The sequence below is a fragment of the Macaca thibetana genome, chromosome 1 (assembly GCF_024542745.1).
Source record: "Macaca thibetana thibetana isolate TM-01 chromosome 1, ASM2454274v1, whole genome shotgun sequence".
NCBI lineage: Eukaryota > Metazoa > Chordata > Mammalia > Primates > Cercopithecidae > Macaca > Macaca thibetana.
This window is the reverse complement of record NC_065578.1, coordinates 181,903,148-181,930,986: the sequence shown is the minus strand read 5'-3', so window position 1 is coordinate 181,930,986 and position 27,839 is coordinate 181,903,148. Positions and strand designations below refer to the sequence as shown.

The following is a 27,839-nucleotide window of genomic DNA, read 5'->3' as shown; positions in this document are numbered from 1 at the left end:
GCAACAAAAGGGGCAGGGGAAGTGTTCCAGCTAGCTGCTGAAGGGAGCAGCCTGTGGAAGGTCGGCAGGAAGCTCACTCAGTGTGGCTGGCGCACATCACGTGTAAGGTCAGAATGGCAAAAATGAGTCCTGAGAGCAAGGCAGGGGCTGATCCCCAAGGGCTGTCGGAGCCACAGTAGGCAGTTTGAGGTTTATTCTAGGTCATCTGAAGGACACTGAAGGGGGTGAGGACAATCAGGATCAGAGCCTTCCAATGAAACTTTCTGCAGTGATGGAAATTGGTCTCTGGCCAACATGGCAGCAGCTAGCCATGGAAACTATTTATTGCACACTTGAATTGTGACTGGTATAACTGAGGAACTGAGGTTTAAATTGTATTTTATTGAAATGTAAATAGCTCACATGACTAGCAGCTAGCATAATGGACAGTACAAATCAGTATAGTCTGCTCATCATATCCAGAATACAATCAAATTCCTCCTGCACCCCCATGTAGGCCCTTCTGCAACTCTTAAGGCTTCCCCAAACACTGAAGCCTCTTGTACTGATTGAATCTCTCGGTTAATTGGGTAACTATATGTGTTCCCATTTCTCCTCAATGAGTGTGCACACGCTCTGAGTGGGGACCGCTCTTGGGCTTTTGTTTTTGCCCCAGGGCAGGCCACATAGCCTGAGTTCGTTGAATACATTTTGTTCAATCAATTGATTTCTGTTTTCCTTCTTGGGCTGATGGGTAGAAAGTGCAAGGATGCAGACACCAGTGTTGCAGATGGGCTGCCCATGAGGTCTGTGTGCCCCAGCCCTCCGAGAGTACACAGGGGACGTCTGTCCGTGAGAAGCCAAGCCGTGTGGTCTCTGGGAGCCCTTCCAGAGTCTCATTTGCCCAGCCCTTGGGTGTTTCTGTGCTGTGAGCGGGGTGAGGTGGAGGGAGTTCTCAGCTTTCCGGCAGAAAGGCAGGCACCTGTCACCACCCTGAACACTTGGCCTGCTCCTTTGAGTGCTTTACAGGGACAGGAAGCTTGCTTTCCATTCCTGTATTTTCTCTGGACAGTCAAATCACTTTCCCACTGAGGCTTCTAGTTTTAAAACGATTAAAAAAGGGCCTATTTCCATGCTTATGTTTTAGGCTCAGCTAGAGGCATAAAGGGAAATATCCTCATAGTAATTGCTCTGAATGGATTTGGGGGTAATAGATGATCTGCCTCTTCCCCAGCTCCCCTCAGCCACAGGAACCAAAGGTGTATGGAGCTCCTGCCCCGAGGGAGAGCTGCTGCTCAGTGCATTGTTTTGTGTGGCAGCAGAAGGCCCATGACACGGTGCCCAGGGCTCGTTCTCTCACTGGAAGCACAGATGGTGTCGCCCCGTTTTCAGAGTCCACGGAGACTGCAGACGTGGTAATTTTAGTGTTGGAACAGGGATCCTGCCCTGGCAGAGTCTTGGTTCCTACTTGGGGAACGTATTTTCGTAGAATAACAGACTTTCAAATGTAATTTAGTCAGTGCTTGCGTTTTCTGTGTCCTTTTCTGGTGGTTGTCACTTGCAGCGATGTGGACTACATTACCATATGAGGCTGCCCTCCTGACCTCAGGACCGCTAACTCTTGCAACACACTTCCCTAGGTTGAGCTAAAATCTGCCCTTTGTAGTGTTCACTCCTGGGTCCCAACCTTCCCCCTGGGGACCCTATAAAGCAAGCCTGATCGTTCCTCCTTCATGTGAACACCCACTGGTATTTGATGAAAGGTAAGAGTTCCTTCAACAGTTTCTCCGAGGATAAGGTCTCAATTCCTGTGGTCACCTTGGCTGATAGGCATTCGTTTCTCCCCAGAGAGTGGAGCACCCAGCAGTGGTCTTAGCAGAGCAGCCAGAGCACGGCCATCGCTGGAAGTTCCACTCCTTTGACACAGCCTAAGAGAACCGTGGGAGACTACAGAGCTCCAGTTATTCAATGCTGCTTATCTGCGGTAACGTTCTAGAAGGTCGCTGTGAACCCTCAGTTAGCCTATGCTGAGCCATTGCTCCTAGACAAAGAGGAAATGCAGTCATATGTCAGTTAATGACAGGGATACATTCTGAGAAAGGCATCGCTAGGTGATTTTGTCATTGTGCGTGCATCACAGATATACAAACATAAATGATATAGCCTATTACATACCCAGGCTATATGGTGTAGCCTATTGCTCCTAGGCTACAAACCTGTATGGCATGTTACTGCACTGAATACTGTAGGCCCTTGTAACACAATGGTATTTGTGTATCTAATAAACATATATAAGCATACAAAAGGTACAATAAAAATATGGTATGGGCTGGGTGCGGTGGCTCATGCTTGTCATCCCAGCACTGTGGGAGGCTGAGGTGGGTAGATCACCTGAGGTCGGGAGTTTGAGACCAGCCTGACCAACATGGAGAAACCCCATCTCTACCAAAAAAATATAAAATTAGCTGGGCATGGTGGTGCATGCCTGTAATCCTAGCTACTTGGGAGGCTGAGGCAGGAGAATCACTTGAATCTGGGACGCGGAGGTTGCAGTAAGCTGAGATGGCGCCATGGCACTAAAAAAAAAAATGGTATTATGATCTTATGGGAGCATCGTTGTATATGCTGTCCGATATTGATGGAATATTGTTTTGTGGTGCATGACTGTATAGGGTTAGGTTCTGTGAGCCTCTGCTTACAACATTTTCATCAAATGATCAATCCATAAGCTTGTTTCATGTATGTTTTTGTTTAAAGACATCTTCTTTAATATACATTGTTGATTCATTAGCATTGAACTCTCAGCCAACAGCCCTATAGCTCATGCCTGAACCAAGCTTATGTAACACGTATATTTTCTCCGTGAGGCACATTGCAGCTTTCTTGCACTTAGGAACACTAGACAGCACTCAGTACTATGTTTGGGGCCATTTTAACAGCATCATCACCAACAGAAAGTGCAAAAATGCAAAAATCATGGCACTAAGTAGACTACAAAAGGGAACCTTGTGTACAGCATGAGAGCTGAAACAAGAAGACATCATGTTACCTGTCTGAATTCAACTGGGAAAGAATGTGACTAATTTTTTGCCAGCCTGCATAGGTCCACAGATGAGCTGTGAGTGTTGGTCTTGGGGTTACAAATCAATGTTAGTGAGTAGGTTAATTCACAAGTACAGAATCTGTACTTAATGAGGATGGACTGTACCATGACCCTAAGGAAGTGGAAAAAATGGAGGTTGGCTTCATGCAGAGATGTGGAGAATAGTGCCACAGCAGCAATTTCATGCATGCATGTGTCGCAGGGAGGTCCCATGTAGTGGCCTGTGTCTGTGTGTGTTTTACTTTTGGTCCCGTGTCCTCAGATGGACTCTCAGCTCCAGCAGAACAAGCCTCTCATTTCCATCAGCCATGTCTGGCACAGTGTTTCACCCAGAGTGGCACTTGCAGATCTTTGTCACTGCGGCTGCTGAGGAGGAGATCAGTGCTGATTTAGAGCAGAAGGAGCTGAGGGAGAGAATGAAATGTGACAAGGGATGTGCATAGGTCCTAAGAGATACTTCAAGTGAAGACACAGAGGTTTAGGTTAATTCAGAAAATCAATGAAGAGGTAGTGGAAGGAAGTGAAGGAGGAGACTGACATGGCTGCACCCACAAGAAAGATGATTTTAGAGGAGGCTGACTGTGCATTGGCATGGGACTGGTGAGAAGCTTGTTTTCCTTTTCCCAGGAAGGGCTTTTCTTGTTGAGAGCACGAGACCTTCACTGCCGTGTGAATGATCGCTGCTCTTTGTAACAGTGCCCCTGAGCCTAGGCAGGGCTATGTGTCCACTGTTCAGATGAGCAAAGTGGGAGGGGGCTTAAGCCGCCTTCCCAAGGGAACAGAATCAGTGATGGCGCCAGGGTTCCCACTGTTGCTAACCTGACCACCTTAGGAGGGGCTTCTACTGAAGGCAGTGATCACCCGGGAGAGGAGAGGAGACACCTTTTTTTTTCTTTTTTTTTTTTAAATATGAGGTTAGGAAAGTGAAAGAAGTTGAGAGAACCTATAAAAGGAGAGGTGTTGTTTTTGTTGCTTGGTCATGACAGCTTGATTCAGTTTGGTAGACATTTGTTGAGCTTCTGCGTGTCCTTCCTGCCACAAAGGATAGAATCATGGGCTGGACAGAGAAGAATTCTGGGCATGGAGGTCAGTGACAGCTGCCTGTAAGTAGGAGAGTGGGTTTAATCCATGAGTCAGGGAAGTACATCAAGGACTGGTAGCGAGGGCTCAGAGTGGTTGCTGAAAGCCATATGCTTTTGTGTAGTACGAGGCTTGAGCCTGAAGTCTGTTGCCTAGAGATGATTCTGTTCTGTTAGGCTGCCAGCTCAGCTCTTTTGCCCTGTGGCTCAACATCCATAGGTGCTGCGGAGGTCAGAGAGTTGGTGATACGGTGAGCTGTAACACATGGCACGCTAGCAGGGGAAAAAGTCAAATGGACATGTAACTGTATAATTATAGTGTGTCTCCAGTGCTGTGTGATTACAAAGGAGGCAGAAATTGCTTCCTGTTGGAAGGTTGCCCAAGGCTTCATGAAGGAGATGATTGATGTGCTGATTGGCCGCCAAACTGCCCTTGCCCTTACCTTTCCATCTCTGTACTTTCCACCCAGTTACTTAAGCCAAAAATCTAGAAGAGTCATCACCAATTCTCTCCTTTTCTTAATCTTCCCCACATCCAATCTATCACCAAATTGCTTAGCTTCTGTCTTAAAAATAGAGCTCAACTCTTTCAATTTTACTCTTTATTCATTGCCACCACTGGAGCCCCGGTCACATCACCTGTGGCTGCGACTACTGAAAGAGCCTCACCTAAGGGTGGCTTAAAATTCTACTCATTTTCCTCTTTTATCAGCAGTTTTTGCAGCGGCCAGAGTAATCTCTCAAAAAATAATCCAAGATCCTGCCACTCCCCTGCTCAAAAACCTTTGTAGATTTCTGTAATAGTCAGGATCCAGCTGTGAAACAACTTTAGGTATTTCAAGCAGGGAATATTAATACAAAGATTTGGTTGCATAGGTACAAATAGAGATGGAAGGCAACCCAGGGCAGGCAGCTGTTACCACCTTTACACTGGAGGCACCCGAGCCCTGGAACCTGGAACTTACTCAACCATGGTGAGTCCTGCCTGGGGAATTCAAAGGGAGGGGCTGTCTGGGTGGAAGCTGCAGTGGCAAAGGAGACACCGCCACGGCCAACGAATGCCAGCCAGGGCCAAGAGGGAGAGGGGAAAGACTCTGGCTTCTCTTTTCTTTCTTTCTTCTAGTCTCCCCCTGCGGCCTCCCAGTGGTCAAACCCTGCCAGAGCCAGTTCTCTAGGGAGTCTGGGGAATGCTGAAGGGTGGAAACAGATGTGACAGGAGTGCGGTGGAGTAAATTTCAGGCACTGGCGGAACTATTTATGCAGACTGGGTTTGGCTCCTAGGTGGTGTAGAAGGCTGTTGGATTTGTCTGTCAGAAAGTACCACAGCACAGGAATCTGCTCTGCCACTCCAGATCTTCTCTCTGTCTCTGTCTGTCTCTCTCTTTCTCTCTCTCTCTCTATCTGTGTGTGTGTGTGTGTAGTGGAGGGATAGACCTCTTTTGGGCCAGGGATTGGTGAATGAGGAAGAGCTTCTCCTGGCCTCTTGTTGAGCCTGGGAGGACAAGCACAGAATATTCTTACGAGCAGTCTGTGGCACATCAGCACAGAAAGTGTAAGGAACAGGCAGTTTGGTACCTCCAGAATATAATCCCAGTGTCTTTTAATCTGGCATCAAAGCCTTTTAGGATCTCATCCAATCTTACCTTCCATGTTTCTCTAACTGGAATATTTTTCCTGACGCTCAACTCAAGACTTACTAATTTCACCCTCCATGCCTTTGTATGCCTTCATTCAATTCCTATCATTCTTCAAGAATGGTTCAAACCTCACCTCTTCCAGGAAGCTTTCCTGGTTTCCTCCAGCACTCAGCGATCTTGCTTTCCTTCTCACAGCTCCTAAGAAGGTTAAGGTTGCTTTTACTACTTGGTAAGATCACAGTTTTGCCAAAGAAGGATAGTTTACCTCTCCAAAAATATTTCAGGCTCTTCCGTGGCCAGGGCAGGGAGTCACTAAGTCTTTGTATTCACCAGAGATGTCATCACTGTGTGCAGGAACACAGTGGATGCCTGACCAACATCTGTGGAATGGAAATGTATTCAGTCCTAAAGATCAAGTAGTCAGTGTTCAATAAAACAAAGGAGAAGCAGCTGAGCAGATAGAAATGTGTGATCAATGATCTCGCAACCCCACAAAAAGGTGCTTTAGAAATAAGACAGAGCAATACAGTCATTGGAACCAAATGTGAGACTGTGACTCATGAAGAGAAAGGAGGCTGCCCCTAATTAACAGGAAGCTGGAAAAAAAGACAGTGGCAAGCGAGAGGCTGAGATGGGGAGCAGGCTGAGGAAACTTAGCATGAAGGTATTGTGTGATGTTGGCAATTTTGAAATGTTATGTTTAGCAATGAGAAATACATAACTGATCTAGAGGAAAATGTAGGGCTGTTTTTTCAGGGAGGTAAGAATGAGATCTGTGAAATGATAAGGAGTTAATTGCAGATATCTGTGTTGGAAGTTATAATGTCAGTTTGCCAATGCAGGCATTGCCATGAGTATGAATGGATTTTCTTTGTGGAGTGCTGGAGGCATAAACAGCTGCAGGTGTTGTTTACATGTTCCACATGCTTTCATGCTGAAGTGTGCTTATCAGCTAAATGCATGCTGTGGGAGAAGACTGCCGGGGTTCAAATCCTGGCTCTACCAATGACCAGTTATGGGATTTTAGGAAAGTTGATAAACCTCTCTGTGTCTCAGTTTTCCTCATCTGTAAGATGGGGTTAATAACAGTACCTTCCTTACAGTGTTATCATAAGGATTAAACGAGATGTAAAGGATTCAAGAGTGTCTAGCTCATTGTAAAAGCTGATAGGATGTTCGTTATTATTACCATTAGTTGTCTTTTATGTTTTCTTCAAGGCTTTGAGGATGGAACTGATGGAGGGGCAGGTGATCTTTTCTTTTCTTTTTTTCTGACACAGGGTCTCCCTCTGTCACCCAGGCTGGAGCGCAGTGGCATGATCTTGGCTCACTGCAAGCTCTGCCTTCTAGGCTCAAGCTATCCTCCTACCTCACATCCTGCGTAGCGGGGACCACAGGCACGTGCCATCAGGTCCAGCTAATTTTTTGTATTTTTGGTAGAGACAGACTTTTGCAATGTTGCCTAGGCTGGTCTTGAACTCCTGAGCTCAGGTGATCTACCTGCCTCAGCCTCCCAAAATGTTGGGATTACTGGCGTGTGCCACCGTGCCTGGCCAAGAAGGACTATGATCTTTTCTGATGGGGGCAGTGAGTACTCATTTGGACTCAAGGCCTTAAAAACCATTACATTTCAAATATTTGGAAAAACGTTTGCAATTTTCAACAAGCAGGTACCAAGAACCTCTTCCTGGGTTTGTGCGTTTGAAGAGCAGCTGGGGTTATGTTGTGTGACTCAGCCACTGTGGGACTGAGTGGGACTGAGTGCCTGAACCTGGGGATAGCAAGAAAAGTAGGGATTGGCTGCTGGTCTCTAGACAGGGCCTGTAAGGGATCCTGCAAGAGTGTGATGTGGTGACTTCTGTTGGCCAAAGGTGGCTTCTCAGGGGACGGTTGATTGCTGACTCAGTCCAGGTGCACGGAAGGTGCTTGACACAAGAATGGGAAGAGCAGTGGGGGAGTTTACTTTATTGCCAGCCAGACCTGGGTTCAAATCAGAGTTTGCCTTCTCACCACTTATGTGACTTTTGGAAACCACTTAGCATCTCTGAGCCTTGTAAAATGGGAGGTTTAAATAAGATAGCATATTTAAAGTGACTGGCACATAGGAAGACTGAGAAATGTGAATTGCCTTTTCTCAGTTTCTTCATCTGTAAAATTTGGATAATACAGAATATTTTGTGAGGCTTTTGTAACAATTTCAGATAACTTATTCATTCACTAAAATATTTTTAGTGTTGCCTACATGCCAGAAATCCTTAAGGGCTTGGGGTATCTCATCAAATAAAATGGACACAGATACAGGCCCTTTTGTAGTTTAGATTTCAGCAGGGAAAGATAGACAATACACTAACATAAACAAATACAGCTTCTAGTGTGTTGAAAGATGATAAGTGCTATGGGGGAAAATAGGATAAGGGGGCTCAGGAGTGCTGAGGGTGGGGTAGTATGAAGGATTCTACAGGATGGCTAAGACAGGCCATCATTATTAAGGTGATACTTGAGCAAATATGTGAAGAAGATGATGGACTTACCGAGAATGATATTTAGGGGAAGAGCATTCCAGACAGAAGAAACAGTGAGTGCAAATGCTGTGGGAGTGAGCCTGGCATGTTCCGAGAGCAACACGGAGGCCAGTGTGGCTGGAGCAGAGGAAAGAGAGACTAGAAGGAGATGGAGTCTGGGAAGTAACAGGAAGCCAGGTGGTGCAGGGCCTTGCTGACCACTGGGAGGCCAGCTGTGGCTGTTACTCTAAGTGAAAGGAGGGTACATTGCAGGATGCTATGCAGAGAGGAATGATGTGCTCTGCCTATTTAAGAGGCTCACACTGCACATTGGCTGCTGTGTTCAGAATAGAGTGTAGAGGGTTAAGGGTGGAAATAGGGAGACCAGTTAGAAGGTTGTTGCTGTGTCCAGGTGAGAGATGATGGTGGCTTGGCCCAGGATGGTAGCAGTGGATGGTGAGAAGTGACTCGATCTTTTTATTTATCTTGTAGGTAGATTCAATAGCATTCACTGATGATTGGATATGGGGAATAAGAGAAGTACAGGAGTCAAGGACAGCCTGGGCAACCAGAAGGATAGAGCTGCCATCAATTCGGAAGGAGATTGGGAAGCAGGCTTGGATGGGAAAAGTTAGGAATTCACACTTGAGCCTGTTGAATTTGAGTTGTATGTTAAATATCCAAGTAGAGAAGTCATGGAAGCACCTGGTTATATGAGTCAGAAATTTGGGAGAAAGATCTGAGCTGAGATATACATTTTGAAGTTGACAACGTATATGGTAATTAAAGTCACCCGAGTACATGAGGTCACTAAGGGAGTGAGTGGAGACAGGAGGGAAAAGGACCAGCAGCCTGAGGGCCTCCAGCTTAAAGAATCAAGGCAGAAGAAGAAGAGCCAGCAAAGGAAGTTGAGAAGCGATCCATGAGGTCGAAGGAAAACCAGGAGACTGTGATGTCATGGAAGCCAAATGAAGAAAGTGTTTCAAGGGGGGCAAGAGTGATCAATTGTGTCAAATAATGTGATGAGTCAAGTGTATTAGCTATCTATCATTGTATAACAAATCACTCAGAAACTTAGCAGCTTAAAACAACAAAAATTTATTATCTCACAAAGTTTCCAAGACTCAGGAATCTAGGAGTTGATAAGGTGGCTAGTCCTGACTCAAGATCTCTTGCAGGTTGAAATTAAGTTGTTAGCTGTGGCAGCAGTCATCTCTAGGCTCAACTGGGGCTAGAGAATCCCATTCCAAACTCGCTCTTGCAGTTCTTGGCAACCCAGTTCCTGGCCATGTGGGCCATCTGAGTGGCTTCCCCCAGAGCAAGTGGCCTAAGAGGAAGACAGACTGCAGGAGAGCACTCCAGACAGAAGCCAGTCTTTTGTACCTAACTGTGGAAATGTCATGCCATCACTTCTGAATGTTCTTGGTTACATAGACCAGCCCTGGTACAGTGTGGGAGGGGACCACACAAAGGTGAGCATCCCAGGAGGTGGGGTCATCTTGGAAGCTGGCTACCACATCAAGCATGACAAGAACTGGTCACTGAGTTTAGCAATGTGGAGGGCATTGATAATCTTAACAAAAGCAGTGGGGAGAAAAGTTTGATCAAAGTTGGTGTAAGAAGGGATGAGAGGAGGAGAACTGAGACAGTGAATATAGATGACTCTTTTGAAGAGTTTGCCACAGAGGGGAACAAAGAAATCAGGTAATAGTTGGTGAAGGAAGTGGTTTTTCTAAGATGAGAGAAAGAACAGTATGTTTGCACGTTGATGGGAGTAATCCAACGCGGAAGAGAAAGGTAACTGCTGGAGCATGGTCCTGAGTAGAACACTGTGGAATAACATAGAGACAGAGCTCCACTCAACCCAGAATAAATAGTTTATGCTAAAACAGATAAAATTGCCCACTACATTCTTTTATAGACAAGAGGTATCAGATCTCAAGAGTTTAAGGAAAAGAAATTACAGGAGAGAAATCTTAAAATTGAGAAAATTCTTTCCATTAACTAATTCTTCTTCTGGGACTTGGGTAAAGACTGGAGCTACTTTATTTTAGGAGTAGAACACATCTGTCCAGCCTGCAGAAGATGCCTGGTTTGAACACCTCTGTAGCGAACCTGGCCAATGGAACAGCTGGGACTCCCTTGCAAGCTGCAGACCTGGGAGGGTCAAGACCATCAGTCCCCACTGATGCCTCCCATGCTCCCAGCAGGCCTCACATTATAGAATGCTCTCCTATTACTATGTCTCACCACAATCAAGGTGGATGGGAATTCTGTCCTGAACCCTTAAGAAACCCAGGCCCTTGCCTGGGTGAGTTTTTTGTTTGTTTGTTTGTTTGTTTGTTTTTGAGATGGAATCTCACTCTGTCACCCAGGTTGGAGTGCAGTGGCATGATCTTGGCTTACTGCAACCTCTGCCTACCGGGTTCAAGTGATTCTCCTGCCTCAGCCTTCCAAGTAGGCGGGATTACAGGCGTGCGTCACCACACCCGGCTAATTTTTGTATTTTTAGTAGAGACGGGGTTTCACCATGTTGGCCAGGCTGGTCTTGAACTGACCTCAAGTGATCCACCTGCCTCAGCCTCCCAAAGTGCTGGGATTACAGGCATGAGCCGCTGTGCCTGGCCAGGGTGGGGGGTTCTAGCCTCTCACTGAGGTCACTAGGAAGACTCCAGGATAAAGGAAGAAAGTGAGAAAAACTTTTGAATGGACTACATCGGTGATGCTTAGAATCCAGCTCCAGGACCTGGTGTCCCTCCCTCTCATCCCGTCTTGTCCTTCCCTCTCCCTGCTGAGCTCCCCAGCCCTGGGGCTTCCACATGCAGCCCTTATACTTCTTGTACTCCAGTCAGTTCTCACTGGCATTCTCCTGGTTCTCAAAATGCTTTTACCCTATTGGCTAGGGCAAAAAATGACCTGAGAGATCCTGGACACTCTTCTAGCAACTGTGCCAGAGCTGGTGGCCATCGCCTTTTTGCAGAGACAGATGCTCCTGTAACAGGAACAAATCAATTAGCCAGCCTGCTGCTAATGTGCAAATGTCACCTTATTAAGCTAGTGTCTGCCTGGGTAAGCCGCCTCTTTCTCCTGTCCCCACTCTGGAGCTCAGCCCTCCGCTGTTGCTTCAACCTCTCTCTCTTCTGAGGTCAATTGTAAAATGAAACTGCTGTCATCTGAACATCTATGAAAGCCACATGCTCTACCCAGATGCCTTGGCTGAGGGGAGGGGCAGTTTAATTTCCCTTCCTTCTCCAAGGAGTCTTGACGTGCAAGGACCAGCTCTCCCTTTTCACCGTTTCCAGAAAAACAGAAACAAGGCAAAACAAAATAAAAACAAAACTTTGGCACCTATTTTTGGTGCCAAAACCTTACATTAGATTAAGATCACATCAATTTCTTCCATAAGCTTTGTAGCTTAGGACGTGCATGCTCACACTTTATCTTATTTAACCCTCATAATAAATCTATTGGAGGAAAGAACAATTATCTCCATAGAACAGATGAGAAAACTGAGGCCCAGAGAGGTTGGCTGACTTGCTCAAGGATATTAAGCCAGTAAATGGCAAAGCCAGGGCTGGAAGAAGGGCAAGAAGGGCCAGAAAAGCTGATTCAAAGTGCAGGAACTCTGTAGGCACCTCCTGGCTGCTAGAGCAGGGCATGCGGAGTGCCCTCCCTCCATGAGCTAAAGGAGGACTGGGTTCCATGAAGCACCAGCATTGCTCTGTCACCCCCACCCAACCTGGTCACCTTTCACTATGACCACTTTCCATCCCATGTCACTTTCAGGAACGAGGTCTGAGCAGTGCAACTGGACCTACTATAGACATAGTTTCCACTGGCTTTGACTTCATCAAGCGAAAACCAACACCCCTTTGAAATCTGTAGCCTCGTCCATAAAAATCAGCCTTTCAACTTGAATCAAAAGGCAAAAGGCAATGGAGATCCACTTGGAAACAGAGCTCCCTTCCTCCCTTCCAGGCAATGCTGCTGTGTAGAAGGTCGCTTCAGAAATTCTGTCTACACTATGAGGACATGAATATTAGGGAGAATCTCCTCTGCCTCACATGAGCCTGGGTCCTTCGGTGAGTCCCCCCACCACATCCCCTCAATCCTTTGGTTCTTCCCAGTATTGTGACCTTTCTGTCCTTCCTCTGAAGTTGTAGGAGTTGATTCTTCCCAAAATAACCTGAGTAATGGCTGGCAGGAAAGTTACAATTAGCTTTTCACAGGGAAGAAAGCTCAGAGAGTTTTTTTTTTTTTGTTTCTGTTTTTGTTTTTTAAAGGAAAAGAGGTAGAAGGAAAAAAAGAAAAAAGCAAATGAAAAATCTTGTGGTCTTCTAAGCCAATTGAGAAAACACTGAGTTATTTCCGTAGAGCTATTCTGACAGGAGATACATTGATTTTTGGCCTCTCTTCATTGCTTTTATTGCTGATTACATCCTCTTTTTCTAGATTGTCCCAGGTGGCCACAGGTGAATAAATTGCGTTTCCTTACAGACCATTGATTTCTGTGTTGACACACATTGATTTCAGCTCAGAATAAGAAAGATCATCCTAATAGAGCTCTCTAAAGTTGCAATAGTTGCTTGGGTGGTGGCGGAAGGAGGGTGGTAATGAAATAGTGAAATCCCTGTCAACAGAGGTGTTCAAAGACTGAATGACTGTGGAGGGAATGTGGTCGAGCTGACTCCAGCAGGACTAGGATAGCTCAGGGGATCTTTAATGTTCTCACCTCATGTTCAGCATTAACACCTCAGATGACTGTTTAATATTATGTAGATACTACATGCCAGTGAGGACAGTGTTTCCCAAAGTGTCACTTGTTAGATGTTTCCCACAGGGTGGTATGCTTGACGATTTTCTTTGGTGAGGAATTTACTATTAAAATAGTAAAAATGCAATTAGTACAACAAATCACAATTTCATGGATATCATTGCCTGGGATGAAGCTAACAAAACCCATGCCGTAGTAATAGACATTTAGACTATAAGAATTACAGGTGAGGCCTTAAGTGGTGACCTTGAACATTTAAGACCTTTATTGCTGAATTTTAGCCCTAACTGTTCTGAAGGATGAATCGTACAGATGACCCAGATAAATAATGTGGAATCTGATCTACTGTGGTTCTATGCTGTATCTCAGTGTTCCCCCTGACCCAGGGGTACATTGTGAAGCAGATTTCAATTTGCTTCACAAAACTCAGATTATAAAAATCTAGCATTCATTATTTCCAGAACCTTGCTAGATTTCTGAGTTTCCAGCCACTTTAGTGGAAAACAACCTGATCTTTTTAAATTTATGTTTTACCTTAGTTCTAGCCAGAGATTTTCTAGTTAACTGATGATTTATCATTCCTTTGATTATATATGTCATTCCTTTGATGTATATACAGTCAGTTGTCTGCTACCCCTCCTTTCCTGAAGCTTATGTAGCCTGACGTTGGGGTTGGGCATCTGGGCTGCAGACCCTTTCGGGAGGCTGCAGACTGTCGGTGGCTGCAGGGAAGAGGGCCCTCCTTGTCTGTGGGCATTGACACCTCTCCCCCACCACATCAGTTGCTGAAGCATCCGCGTGCCCTACCAAGCCTCTTGTCTCCTGATACATGAACCGTGTCTCCTCCTTGCCCAAGCCTTGAGACCCCTTTAGGACCATTGGCAAGATCCCCGTGCCCCTCTTTGGCTCAAGATTGTGTGCTGAAGACAGGGAATCTTCACAGAGCCTCCTGCACCACTCAGGAGACACAGGAGCTTTAGGGATGGGAAGGGGCCATCTCAGGCCCTCTCTCTCTGCCTCTCCCCAGTCCTGATGTTCTGTATTTTCCCTTGGGGTACATTGAGCTCCTATTGATCACTTTGCAAAGCTGTCTCTGTCCAGGGTTTGAGAGGGTCACGCTTTGCTGTATTATGGCTGCAATGGCTTCCAATTGGTCTCCCTGCCTCTTCCACTGCTCTCCCACAGTTTGTCCTCACTGGCAGCTACACAGGAGTGTCATGCCTGCTTAAAACCCTCTGAAGGCTTCCCACTTCCCTCAGAGCAAAAGGCAAAGGCCCCCTGTGATCTGCCTCCTAACATTACATCGCTGATATTATCTGCTGCTACTCCTGTTCTAGCCACACTGGCCTCCTTGCTGCTCCTAGCAAGGAACATTCTAAGCATGCTCCCTCATTAGGCCTTTGTGCAGCTTTTTCTGTCTTCCCTATATCAGAATTGCCACTTCCTCACTTACTTCGAGTATGCCGAAATGTCACCTTCTTGATGAGGCCTACTCTGACCACACTGTTTCAGTTGCAGTCCACCCTAACTCCCATCCTTCCTGCCTTGCTGACCCTGACAAGGTGTCTTCACTTAAACACCCTGTCCTCCAGGCAGCCTCCCCAACTCCCCAAGACCCTCTAGGGCCTCCCAGAGAACCTTATGTGTTTTTCCCACTTGAGCACAAATCAAGGTTCATGTTAGAATCTGTTTACTTTTCTGTTTTAAGCTCCGGTGCCTGGCACAATGCCGGGCATGTAATAGGTGCTTATTGTCAATGTATTGAATAAGTAGATGGTTGGATGAATGAGTGAATGACTCAGTTCACTTTGAAAAAAAGCTTAAAGATTGTTGAGGAGATTGGCTAGTAAGGCTTGTAAAACCTCCAGTATGGTGCTTGGCTCAAAAAGAGGAAGTTTATATTTATAATTCATATGATAAAGGAGGGCTTCTTGTCACAGAGCTTCGCTATTGTCTGTGATTCAACTAGTTCCAGTGAAAATTGCACTGATTTTTATATAGGAAACATCAGGCTAAAATGCTTGAAAGATGTGTAGCAGGAGGAAGCGGCAGCCCTCCACTTTGCAGCACTGGGTCTTTCTTATACCCGCTAGCAGACGCCCCTCTTCTTGACTCCTCTTGGAATTACTGCCTGGCTGTTAAGTGGCCCAGCTCCCTAGAACACCAACACCTTAGAGGGGGCCTATTTATGTCAGCGATTTTCATCTCCAATGAAGAACGTGGCCCTGGGGGACTTGTGTTTGGTCTGAGAAGAAGTTGAAGAAAGGTAGGATGGGCCACTTTGGAGCTTGTGTGTGATGATTGATGACCCAGACAATCTCATACTCCCGTTTTGTATCATTATATATTTTCAAAGAAGGTGATCTGCTAACACAGCTAAATGTATACCAATTTTTGTGACCAGATGAGGTATTTCTTATATATAAATTTGCAAATCAGAAAAAATATTCTTTTCAGACCAGTTAACTTCCTTTTTGGATCGAAGAGTAGTGTTGCCATAATCATGGGGGATTTTGTAGAATATTATGGTGAAGACAGGAATTTGGCAACAGCTTGAGGGTGGTGTAAAGACCCTGGCAGCTGGGGGACAGAGGTCTAAGGTGGTGAGAGAGAGCCCAGGGGCCAGGGAAAGAGGTGGGAAGGGTCCCAGGACTCATTTTTCCCGTTCCTCCTAGTTTCCTCCCAGAGCAGAGCCATCACTTGATTCCCATCAGGCAATCACAAGATCACAAAGGATGATCCACCCCTTATTTCCCTTACCTCTTGGGGCAGCCTGAGAGCTTGCTCTGTGATGATGCTGCTTGGAGAGGCCCAGGACTGTTGTGCCAAGCCAGAGCGTATTCCACTCCCACGCAGCGCTGTGCTTGGTTAGAAAGTGCTGCTGACAACAGCTCTGCTTCCTCTACATGGACCTGCTTAAAGACAAGGAGCCAGGCCAGGGGGAGGGGGCAGGTGGAACCTGACACAAACATGCACCTGGCACAAACATGCATGAACTTATTACCCCCCTGCACATACATGTACATATGTACCTGCCATCACTGAAACATACAAACAGTCAGGACAGGACTATTTGAGGGCCCATCCAATTTCAAAGTACAGCCTATACTATCCTTACTTCAACTTCCAGAGAGACGTTGGGTAAGGAATCAGATTTTGAATTCTAGGTACAGTGTTACTAGTTATGTGACCTTAGGTAAGTTTCTGTGCCCTATTTTCTTATTTACTTAATGGGAAAGATAAAAGTACTTACCCAATAGGTTGGTTAATAAACATGAATTTCGGGTCTTGAGTTCAAGAAATGGAACTCATACCATAATGAGAGCCAGCATGGTGCAGTAGATGAAGGCCTGGCATTTGGAGTCAGTCGGATCTAGATAAGAGGCTCTTCCATTTAATGACTGTGTGACCATAACCTTGGGAAAATTATTTAATTCTTTTAAGTCTCAGTTTTTCATTTGTAAAATTGAGTTCACAGTAATAGTTATTTCATAAGAATTTTTTGAGAATTAAGTAAAAATTTAAAGGATTTGTTGTATAAAAGCCCCTTATAGTATCTAGTATAAAATTAAAAACCCAATAAATATTAACCATTATTTTTATTGATGATGGTGGTGGAGGTGGTGTCTAGTATGACCCCTCATTCTCATTCTACCCTACTTAATTGCAGAAAGGCCTTTTACATATAATCCAATGCAGTGTTCACTTCCCCACCTCAAACTTACTGCTTGCCCAATTGAACTTAACTTTATTCAGTTTAGATTGAGTCATTTTTCCATTATTCTGAAGATTGTTAGAATTAGAATACTGACCAAGAATTTTATGCAAAAGTGAAGTCCCAGTGTCCATTTATAGAACATGAACTACAACCAAAAAACATAGAGAGAGATAAGAAGACTCCCCCTTGCTGTGATCAGAACAATTAAATGGCTTTGTAGACTTGTGGAGTATTTAAAATCTTGTAATTGTGCAGGTGAATATGGGAGCTCCCTCAACTAACGTGCTTTGGGGTGTAAGTAACAGAAAACCTGACTCAAATGGGCTTTGGCCAGTAGGAGCTGTATTGGCTCATATTGCTGGTGGTCTAAGGTGGGGTGGCTTCCAGGTTGATTGAATCTGGGACTCCCTTTCCATTTCTTGTGATTTTCTTGGCCCTCCTCTCCTCCATGTGGCAGGCTTATCCTCAGTTGGCAGTGACGTGGTGGCAGCGGTTTCACAGTTTGCATCTGTGCAGAACCCTGTCCAGAGGCAGAGAGGGACCACTTCTTTTTCTAGCCTTCCCTTAAAAGCTGGGAGATTTTCCCTCCAAAATCCTAGTACATGTTACCTTATACTTCATTGGCTTTAAATGAGTCACATGCCCTTATCTCAACTAATCACTGGCAAAGGGATGTGGTTACCTTGACTGGATTAGTCTAATTAGAACCCGCCATGGAGCTGGAGCCCATCCCCCAAACTGTATGCATGGTGCATAAGGTTGGGGGATGGAGCGATCTTGAGGAGGTAAACATAGCGCTTACTAGAGTTTTCCTTTTTAGATCATTAGAGAGATGTGGGCACTTTCAATTGGATTGTAATTGTTGGTCTTATCTTATAAGTGCCTTGTGTCTTATTGCAGAACCTCAGGAAACACCAGTCTATGTTGTGCACCTGGAATTGCCAACATCAGTATGCATTTATTGAGTTAAAAATCCTTTGGGCCACATTATCTCTAGAAATGTGAATTTTGTTCTCAATGAATTCTTTGGCTTAAAAAGCAGGTTAATTATAACATCATTATTGGTAATCATGTGGTAAAATATGTAATAAATGACCAGAAAGAAAAAGCACAAAACAGAATAGTCAGAGGGCACAGAGAAGAGAGTGGAATGAAGAAAAGATCCTAAAAGCTTTCAGAGATCAGATATGCTTTGGAGGCACAGGTATGCCCTTCTTCCATTTCCATCAGCTCCTGTGTATCCAGATCCTAACCCGAGATCTTCCCACTCGTTGTCAAGCTTCTTTGTAACTTCCCACGTGTTTGATCACAGCAGAGGTGTGCACAAAGGCTGGGTTCTGAGATAGGTCAGATGGAATCTGACCAGAAGGGGCCAGACTTGGCAGCCAGATGGGGAACAGTTCAGGCCACCAGCACAGGAGTTCACAACTGGCCAACATGTGAGGCACTTGAGGGCTGTGAGGTGTCCTCCATGAAGACCACATTGTAGGCCCCATATGCCCAGCTTTGGGCTTTGTTCTTGTTTCCCTAGGTGGCAACTCAGACTGGCTCTCCCAGTCCAAATCATGTTCCCTCCTTAGAGCTGCAGCATGAGGGGATGCCCCTGGGCTAGTACCTTTGAAAGCCTGTGCTGCTGTTATGACCCTGCTCAGAGAGGAGATTTAATCTGCCAGCACAAACAGTGCTGTCCATAACTTTACTGCAGTAGCAACGTACTCCCTTTAAAAGACAATTACCTCCAAGAAAATCACTTCAAGTAATCTTGGTCTGAGTGGGTGGGAGGGATATTACAAGGCTCTAACTGGAGATCCCCAGTGCTACTGGGATTGATACTTGAGAATGTTTTGATAGAAAAGAGGCTATTGGAGAAGATTTTGCAGCATTGTAGATGCCGTTGTCTGAGCCTGATGCTGCAGTGGTTTGGACAAATACCCTTCAGGGACTATATAGAGGCTTCTGGAAGTTAGCCCCTAGCCCTTCTCTATCCCAGTCTAGGTAACTGTGGAACTTCAATTTGTTTCTCCAAGTTCAAGGGATTGTAGCATTTTGTTTTCTTTCCAGTTATAACTATTACTGACTCCTTGTGCCTTTTCCTTCCAGAGGCTATCCGAGGAGTAGTTTTCTGTCCTAAGTTTTCTACCTCCCTTAAGTTCCTTAGAAAAGTATGGGAAACTGCAAAATATCTTCCCTCCTCCGTACCTGTTTATCTTCCTCCCTCTCTCCACCCCTTACTCCTTCCTTTCATAAGCACTTACTGAATGCTTACAATTGCAGCTGCTGGGGACACAGCAGTCAGTGAAGCAGAAGGTACCTCTGCCTTCACATAGCTTCAAGGCTAGCTGGGAAGGGGTAGCCATTAATCAAAGGACTGCAGAAATAAATACTGTCTGTGATGTAAACCTTCTGTGTAATTAATGAAGACCCACCAACACTTAATATTTTTGAGGTCTTGTTTTCCAAATCATCAAGATCCTTTGGTATGTTGATTGCCGCAACATTTAGAGTTTCTCCTTTTTCTTTTATGTAAAAAAAAAAAAAAAAAAAAAAAAAAATCTGATTACCTATCTCTCTACACATTATGATGTAGCAATTTTTTGGCAATCAACTAATTCCCTTCCACAGGTAGATTGGCCAATATTCCATGTATTTGACATATTTGTAAGTATCTGCATTTGCATTTGCTTTTGTGATTATAACACAATACAAATAGCAATAGTGTAATAGAGATTGCCAATGCTTATTGATATTGGTTTTCTCCTTTTCTTCCTTGGCATGCATGTGTACTACATTTCTGCTCTCCTGTGATTAAGCAAGGCCAGGTGACTGAATTCTGGCTAATGGAATGTGGAGAGTTGATACACACCACTTCTAGGCCTTGCTTGTAAGCCTCATGCAAAATCTTTCAAGTGCTTTTTTCTTTTTCTTTGTCTCCCAGCTGGAGAGAAAAAGAGCTTAGGAAGACTCTGAGGTCCGAGGCTTGGGTGTTAGCAGGACCAGTTGCCTGTTTTTGTAAATAAAATTTTTATTGAAATACAGCCGTATCCATTTGTTTATATATTGTCTATGCTGCTTTCACACTGAAAGCAGTGTGAAAAGGCAGAGTTGTGTAGTTGCAGCTAAGACCTCATGGCCTGCAATGCCTAAAATATTTACTATCTAACCCTTTAAGAAAAAAATTTGCTGAACCCTTCCCCAGGGGATGGCGGAGCCACTGAATGAAAGGAGCCAGGTTCCCTGAATGACTATGTGGAGCAGTCTCTCTTTTCCATCTTCCAGGGCAACTTGCATCATTAGACAGTGATATTAGAGAGAAATAAGTTTTTATTTTATTAAGCTACAGATATTTTGAGATATTTTGAGGTTGTTTAATACAAACATAAGTTATTTTACATAATAAAAATGGTAGCTAATTTTTATGGCCAGGTGCTGTTCTATGAGCTTCTGTATTTAATTCTCACAACTTTATGATGTATCTACTTTTTTTTTTTTTCTCTTTTTTTTGAGATGGAGTCTCATTCTGTCTCCCAGGCTGGAGTGCAGTGGTACAATTTTGGCTCAGTATAACCTCCACCTCCTGTGTTCAAGAAATTCTCTGCCTCAGCCTTCTGAGTAGCTGGGATTATAGGCGCCCGCCAGCATGCCCGGCTAATTTTTTTGTATTTTTAGTAGAGATGGAGTTTCATATTCTTGGCCAGGCTGATCTCAAACTCCTGACCTTGTGATCCACCCACCTCAGCCTGCCAAAGTGGATGTATCTACTCTTAACAATCATTTTACAGATTAAGATAAGCAAGGCTATGTAATTTGCCCAGGGATTCAGTTGGTGAGAGTGGAGCTGGGATTCATACCTAGCTCCAGAGTTCAGGGTCCTAACTTCTATTTTTTTGCTCTATATTTACCTAACTTACAGTTCCAAGTTCCTCCCCAGACACTATCTTGATTCTTATCATAGGCTTCTGTAGGGCAGGTTATATTATTATCCTCATTGTTTATGTGAGAAAACTGACCTAGAGAAGTCAAGCTAAAGCTTGCTTGATTAGCAAGTGGCAGAACTGTAACCTGAACCCAGAGCTTCTGATACCGGACTATGGACTCTTTCCACTCCCCCGCGGAGACTCAGGCTGACTTAGTGCACACTCCATATTTGAAGCTGAGTGTTTTCTTTGAGTCCTGGTTTACATTCAGAATGCACCAGCCTGTTAAATTGCTGTTGGACATTAGCCCATCCTTGAACAGTCACCATAACAACATAGGCACGTGGAGAGGAATGTGGGGTGGGCAAAAACTGATGCCAGTCCAGGGCAGAGTAGAGCTTTGCAGGGAGTCGGGGTGGGTCAGGGAACTCTTCCTGGGTGTGTTTTGCTATGTTTTTTTCATGATATAGACTGGAAATGGTTGAGAAGGACACTGTTCTAGCGGCTTTTAACAACCTGACTCATCCAGGACAATACCTCTTACCAACTTAGCACAACCTCTCAGGCTGACACACTGCTTTTAGGACAGTGTTTAAAGACATGATTCCTAGGGGAAAAGGGTGTCTATTAACAATGCAGATTCCTGAACCTACCCAAGATCTACTGCATGAGAATCTCTGGAGAGACATTCAAGAATCTGCATGTTTAACCAGCAATGTAGATGGTTCTGATGTACACTAGAGATTGAGAAGAGCAGTCTTAGGAAGTCATGGCAAATGAAAATCATGCCCAGCTTTTGCTCCTCCTTTTGTGGCCAGGTAGCAGGCTGGCTCAGCTAAGAAAAATCCCTAGATGAATATTTATTTCTGCACAGGTAATATTTCCTCTCAGAGTAGGCGGGTGAATATGCCGAGTAGGTCATTCCCTGCCATTCCTATTGCTGGGCAGGAAACCCATTTAACTGTATCAGTTCTCTCTCAAGAGAATCATTTTTACAATTAACTCAGCATGATATATAAGTTGTAGAGTATCATATCTAAAAATTCATTTGCATCTTATAACTTTTAATTTCTAACAGGTGGGAATTAGGACATCTTTGCCCTCATCCAGCCCATAGCAGACAGAGGGTACAGAGCCAGGATAGCTCAGAGCCAGCCTGGGGACACTTGTGTGCCTACCACTCACCTCATAGTACTCATCAGTTCCATTTCTGTCCACTGTCTCTTAGCCCATGTGCTTGGTGGTATATGCGTGGAGACTTCTTTGCTGAACTCAGAACTTTCAGGGAATGAAGATAGTAGACTTAGAAAAGCGTAAGTTTCATTGACTTCCTGGTGTATCCGCTTCTCACAAGGTAGTTAGAGGATGCACATGTTCTGGGGGAATCAGAAAGAGAGTGGTGGAGGGGTGGGAATAGGATGGGCATGCACCCAAGAAGAAGAAGATGAATGTCCTCCATGTGGCAGACTCATCTTTAAGGGTCTGAGAGGCACAGATAAGCCAAAGGGGTGCACGGACCATTATTTCTAAAGCAGCCAAAAACAGATGAATTATAAAGTAAAACTCTTGATAGAGTATAAAGGGAAAGATGGTGCAAAAGACATAATATTTCTTCATGGACAAAGATCTTGACTTTGACTCTAGAAGGGTGACAGGGAAGATAATTTCAGAAGCAGGCAGGAGTGTAATTATGAGCGCAAGTGTTTTTGGCAGTGCAGGGTGCTTGGGTGGAGGTGGAGGAGGAGAGCCCTTATTCTGCCATCCCACTGTGCCCTGAAAAGCAAGGGAAGGGTTTTTCTGGGGCTGCTGGATTGCACTAAACCCTCTTCCTCCTCAGGATCCCCATAATTTAAAATCACACCCTCTGCCCACTAACCAAACTTAGCAATGAAGAATAAGAAGAGAAGTAGGTAGAAAGCAAGGGTTAGAGTCAGACAGGTGCCCTCAAAGCTTTCATTAGCTCATTCTTGGGCAAGTTTCGCAGAGCTGGTCTTATAACTTTTAATTTCTAAGCAGGCCCTCTTTTCCCTCCATTCAGCTGTGTTGAGTGTGAGCTACAGGACAGCAACTTTGCTCTCAGGCAGCTGCTCACCTGGGTCCACCCCTCGTTCTCTTTTGTAGATCTCCATTTCCTATTTTTGCCTAGTTCTCTGTAGAACCTGCTTCCATGGGCGTAGGCTGAATGACAATAATGGAGTCCAAGAAATGCAGTTGAAAGACCAAAGTTTACAGATAAAGTTTTATCAGAACACAGTCATGCCCACTCATTTACATATTCTCTAGCTGCTTTCATGCTACAACAGCAGAGTTTGAATAGTTGCAACAGAGATTGTATGGCACGCAAAGCTCAAAATATTTATTTTCTGGCCCTTTGCAACAGAGATTCTATGGCGTGCAAAGCTTGAAATATTTATTTTCTGGCCCTTTGCAGTGTTTACCAATCCTTGCTCTAGAGAGTTTTGTACTGGCATTTAAATGCTAGCCTTAAGTAACATATATCACTTCCACTCACAACTCACTGGCCAGAATGGTCACATGGCCCCACTCAACCATAGAGGGCCAGGAAGTACATTCTACCAGGGCAATAATCAGAATATTTGGCAAACAGCACTAATGGTCACCATAAGCACCTACTCTGAGTTGAACTCAGTACTAGGTGCTGGGTATAGAAAGATGAACAAGACAAAATTGTTGATCTCAAGGAATTTAAGGAACGCCAGAATTTGGGGATTGGAGGGGGAAGGCTAAGTATAGATTCAAGTATCCTTTCCTAGAAGATATAGACTAGCTTGTCTGAATTGTTTGAGATCTCAGCTTGGTGCTAGCCAGAACTGGGGACTGGCCGGCTTGGCAAGCAGTAGGGGTGACAGATCCTCCTGATGAACATTTGTATCAGTAATAGAAGGGTTGTTTAACAGAAATTCTTAAAGGAAAGATGAGATAATTTCATGTTTTGATATTCACAACATAAAGCCGGAGCTCTGCAGTGCATATTATTGCTGTTGTAATTTTGGCAAAGATGTGACTCAAATTGGCAAAGTGTCTGGGAAGAGGAAATCATGTAAGGAGAGAGGGTGGGATAGGTCAGGAAACAGGTGGGGAGCCAGGTACTGGTGGCCTGGTGAGACCTGGGAGGGTGGCCCAGGAGCGTTTGTCACAGAGAGACACGAGGGAAAGGAGGCTGCAGCCAGCAGAGCCTGAGAATTCTTGGAGTTGCTGGAGATGCTAAGGCCTGGGGAGGGAGTGGGAGCAGCAGGGGAGGGGTGTGTGCGTGCATGTGGCAAAGGAGAGACATTTAAACATCGTAGGAATGAAGGATAAATTTAAAATCCCTCAAGGGGAGTTGAGACAGAATGACAACGTGAGGAACATGAATCACTCTTTCTAGGGACCCACCCAGCTGTTGGCATGATTTGGAATACATTTTCTCCTCCTTACCAAGCTCATTCTGGACCCTTTATCTTCCTTCTCCCTGATCCCTTGATCTGGCCTTGGTGGCCAAGTACCTAGTGCTGGCTATCATGTCCTGGGAGGTTCAAGCTCAAAAGCATTGAGGCCTTAGGGTGTGGTGCTGGTAGGGTGAGGAAGACCAGTCCAGATGCTGAAGATGGAGAAGGGGACAAATAGAGAAGGTATTTTAGGGCTCCAGGGACGTCCGAGTCTACTGAATGCTCCCATCAGGCTTTATCATGTATGTGCTAAGATCATCCTCTCATTCAGCCTTTTTGTTTCTATTTGTTATCTAAGCATAATGAGGAGGGGGGCTGGGAGAGGCATTTATGGAATCTGCTTCATGTGGTAGAGACAGTGTGATCAATATAGTGGAGAAAACCATAAGCTAGGACTTGAAATCTGAGTTCTCTCCCAGCTCTGCTTTTTATTGGCAGTATGATCCTGGGTGGGGCTCTCTACTTTTTTGGACCTCAGCATCCATAAATTGATATGGTTAGATCATTAAGATTCCTAACCATTGAAATAGTCCTTGTTTTTGTGACTTGCAATTTGACTTGCAGTCCAACCCAGGGAAGGCGGAGTGGGAGATGTGTCTGGAGGGCAGTGTTCTGGGAGGATGCCACCCTGGGCACCCAGCACAGCTCCCAACATGTAGTGGGTGCTCAACCATCCAACACTGGTTGAATGATCTGGAGGCCAGGGTTCCTCTGAGCGTGTAGAGCATGGGACACTTCTTAGATGCCACTTGTGGTCACTAAGATGTGTAGTTGGGAGGAATTCTGGTTTTGGGCTCCTGGCTAGGAGGGAGGCAATAAGCAGGTATCTTGAAAAGGTGGTAAGTTCAGGCCCTCTCAAGCCACAGGGACTGTCCCCCCAGTACTTAGACCTGCTATGGGGACTAGCAATGTGTGAGTAACTTTTACATCTCTCATTAAGTTAAACCTTTGCTAATTGGAGCATGTCAAGATCTAGTACCAGCCACCCACCTGGACTGCTGCTTTCACTTGGGCAGGACCATGAGGCGTAAAACAGGGAAAACACCTCAATGGCTTTGGACTCAACCTTTAGGGGTGTAGTAGTGGAGGAGAGGTACACAAAGGAGGAGAGAGGAGTGACCAGGGAGGCAGGAGGAATCCTTTGGTTTCCCTAAATCCTCCCTCATGCATCTGCTCTTCCTTTTGCCTGTATTCTGTTCCTCAACTGGCAAGCTCTGTTTAACCCAGCTCCAGGGTCCTTTCCTTCACAAAGCCCTCCTGACCACCCCCAGCTGGGCTAGGTGCCCCTCTTTTTTTTCTTTTTTTGGGACAGAGGCTGGGCTGGAGTATACTGGTGTGATTTCGGCTCAGTGCAACCTCTGCCCACCGGGTTCAAGTGATTCTCCTGCCTCAGCCTCCTGAGTAGCTGGGATTACAGGCATGCGCCACCACACCTGGCTAATTTTTGTATTTTTAGTAGAGACAAGGTTTCACCATGTTGGCCAGGCTGGTCTCGAACCCCTGACCTCAAGTGATCCGGTCGCCTTGGTCTCCCAAAGTGCTGGGATTATAGGCGTGAGCCACTGTGCCCAGCTAGGTGCAACTCTCATGAGCTCCTCTGGCAATCAGGCCCATGCCAATCATAGCACATCCTGTCATGTGGTCATAGTCGATGTTCTTCCTGTCTCTCCCATGAGGATGATGTGGACTAAGTCCAGCTCATTTGTTGTGCCCAGTGCCTGGCACAATGCCTGGCACATAGTAAGTTCTCAGTCAACGCTGATTGAATGCGTATGTCATTCAGAGGCCAATCTGGTCCTATCCTCCTTGGCATGGAAAAGGAGATTGACGATGCCAAGGGGAGCAGTAGGGCATCTGAGTCACACATGGCCCCAGATCCTGAGGCAGACACAGGTATTAAAAAAGGAGGAAGGAATCTGCATACAGGACCCAGTTCTCAAGAAGAGTCCTTCTTAGGCTGGGCTCAGAGGCTCATGCCTGTAATCCAAGCACTTTGGGAGGCTGAGTCAGGAGGATCGCTTGAGCCCAGGAGTTGAGACCAGTCTAGGCAACATGGGGAAACGACATCTCTACAAAAAATAAAAAATTTGCTGAATGTGGTGGCATGTGCCTGTGGTCCCAGTTACTCAGGAGGCTGAGACGGGAGGATCACCTGACCCTCGGAGGTTGATGCTGCAGTGAGCCGTGATTGCGCCATTGCACTCCAGCCTGGGTGATGGATCCTATCTCAAAAAAAAAAAAAAAAAAAAAGGAGACCACCTTGTGGCTTGGTCCCCCAGGAGCTCGCTTGGGAGGCAGGGAAGCAGATGGTGGGTGGGAGTCCCCCAAGAGTGGGCCCTGGGGAAGGGGCTAGAGGGATTCTTCCACCAAAAATGTGAGGGAACAGCCAGCTAGCTGTCCGAGGTGGGGCTGAGATGTGCGGCCCTCAGAGTTCTCCTCTCCTTATTGCAGCACCTTGAAACCTTATCACCGGGGCATACCATTATTTCTTTAACCTCTGTCTTCTGCAGTAGACCGTAAGTTTATGAGAGCAAGAATCCAGTCCACTTTGTTAAAAATCTGGACACCTGGCGCCCAGCCTGTTCCACTGCGGATGCTCCCGATTTCAACATCATTTATTGAGCTCCACTGTATGCCAGTTTGTGGGTCGGGCCCGGGATGTAGCACTGAGCAAGCCAGAAGCCTTGGCCTGGAGGGCAATGCCATTAACCTCTTTCTTTCTTTTCTCTATTTCCCTGTGACCTTGGCCCCATTCTCCCTCCTCCCTCCCTTCCCCACTCCTGTCTCTGCCCTCCCCCTCCCACAGAGCAATGTTCTGTGATGGTGCCCGAGATGCGTGGACTGAGCCCAGACCGCAGGCTGCCCGAGCCCGCCCCGTGCCCGGCTGCGAGGAGCCCTGAGCCCGGGTCCGCGGGCCGCCGCCGCCGCCACGTCCTGGCCCTGCCGGAGGAAGAGGCATGGCGGCCCCAGCAGTGCGCTCTGCTCGAGGCCGACGCCTCGTTCGAGGTGGGCATGCTGCCGGCCTCCCCGCGTGCCGCCTCTGGCTTCGACAACTTCTTCCCGGTGCAGGAGGGCGAGGGCCCGGGCTTGGAGGGCGCCGTGGCACTGGAGGCGGGCTCCAGCCCTTTCCTTCCGGTGAGCCCCGAGGTCATGAAGCGGCGGCGTGGGGGCCTCATCGAGCAGCGCGACATCATCAAGGCCCACGAAGCGCACAAGATGCAGAGCACCCCGCAGGCCCGGCGCAAGGAATGGGAGTGAGTATGGCGGGGATGCCGGGGGCGGGCATGGCTGGCTGGGCCTGGGGTCGGGGTGAGGTCCTGGAGCGGATGGGCCCCCTGAGGCCGCCCTGGAGGGTCGGGAGATGCTTTCAGCTGTGCTGCGACTAATGAGGGACTGGATCCTCTGGGTGAGATCCTTGTGGTCAGCCCCAGATCACACCACCCGGCTGTAGGCCTCGTCCGGCCTCACTGAGGCGTTCGGCTGGGCTGTCAGATGCGGGTGAATCTGGCTTGCCCCCAAGGCTCACTTGTTTCACTAAGAGCCTGTGGAGAAAGAACTGGGGTCTGTTTCATTCTCTGAGCTTTCCTGAAAGCCAGGGAGAATCCTTCACAACGTGGATCAACTATTTCATCTTTCCTTCAGGAACTGCAGCTAACCCTGCCTTTTTAATATCCTCCTTGGATGA

At 46.1% G+C, this 27,839-nt stretch overlaps 1 long non-coding RNA gene across 1 annotated transcript in view; it reads left to right on the top strand.

Annotated features, from left to right (window-relative positions):
- LOC126940680 (uncharacterized) overlaps positions 1 to 27,045 on the top strand; it is a 94,888-nt gene extending 67,843 nt beyond the window's left edge. Inside the window, exon 3 of the long non-coding RNA XR_007720883.1 lies at positions 26,961 to 27,045. This is a non-coding gene — a long non-coding RNA (uncharacterized LOC126940680). The remainder of the gene's footprint in view (positions 1 to 26,960) is intronic.
- The last annotated feature ends 794 nt before the right edge of the window (positions 27,046 to 27,839 follow it).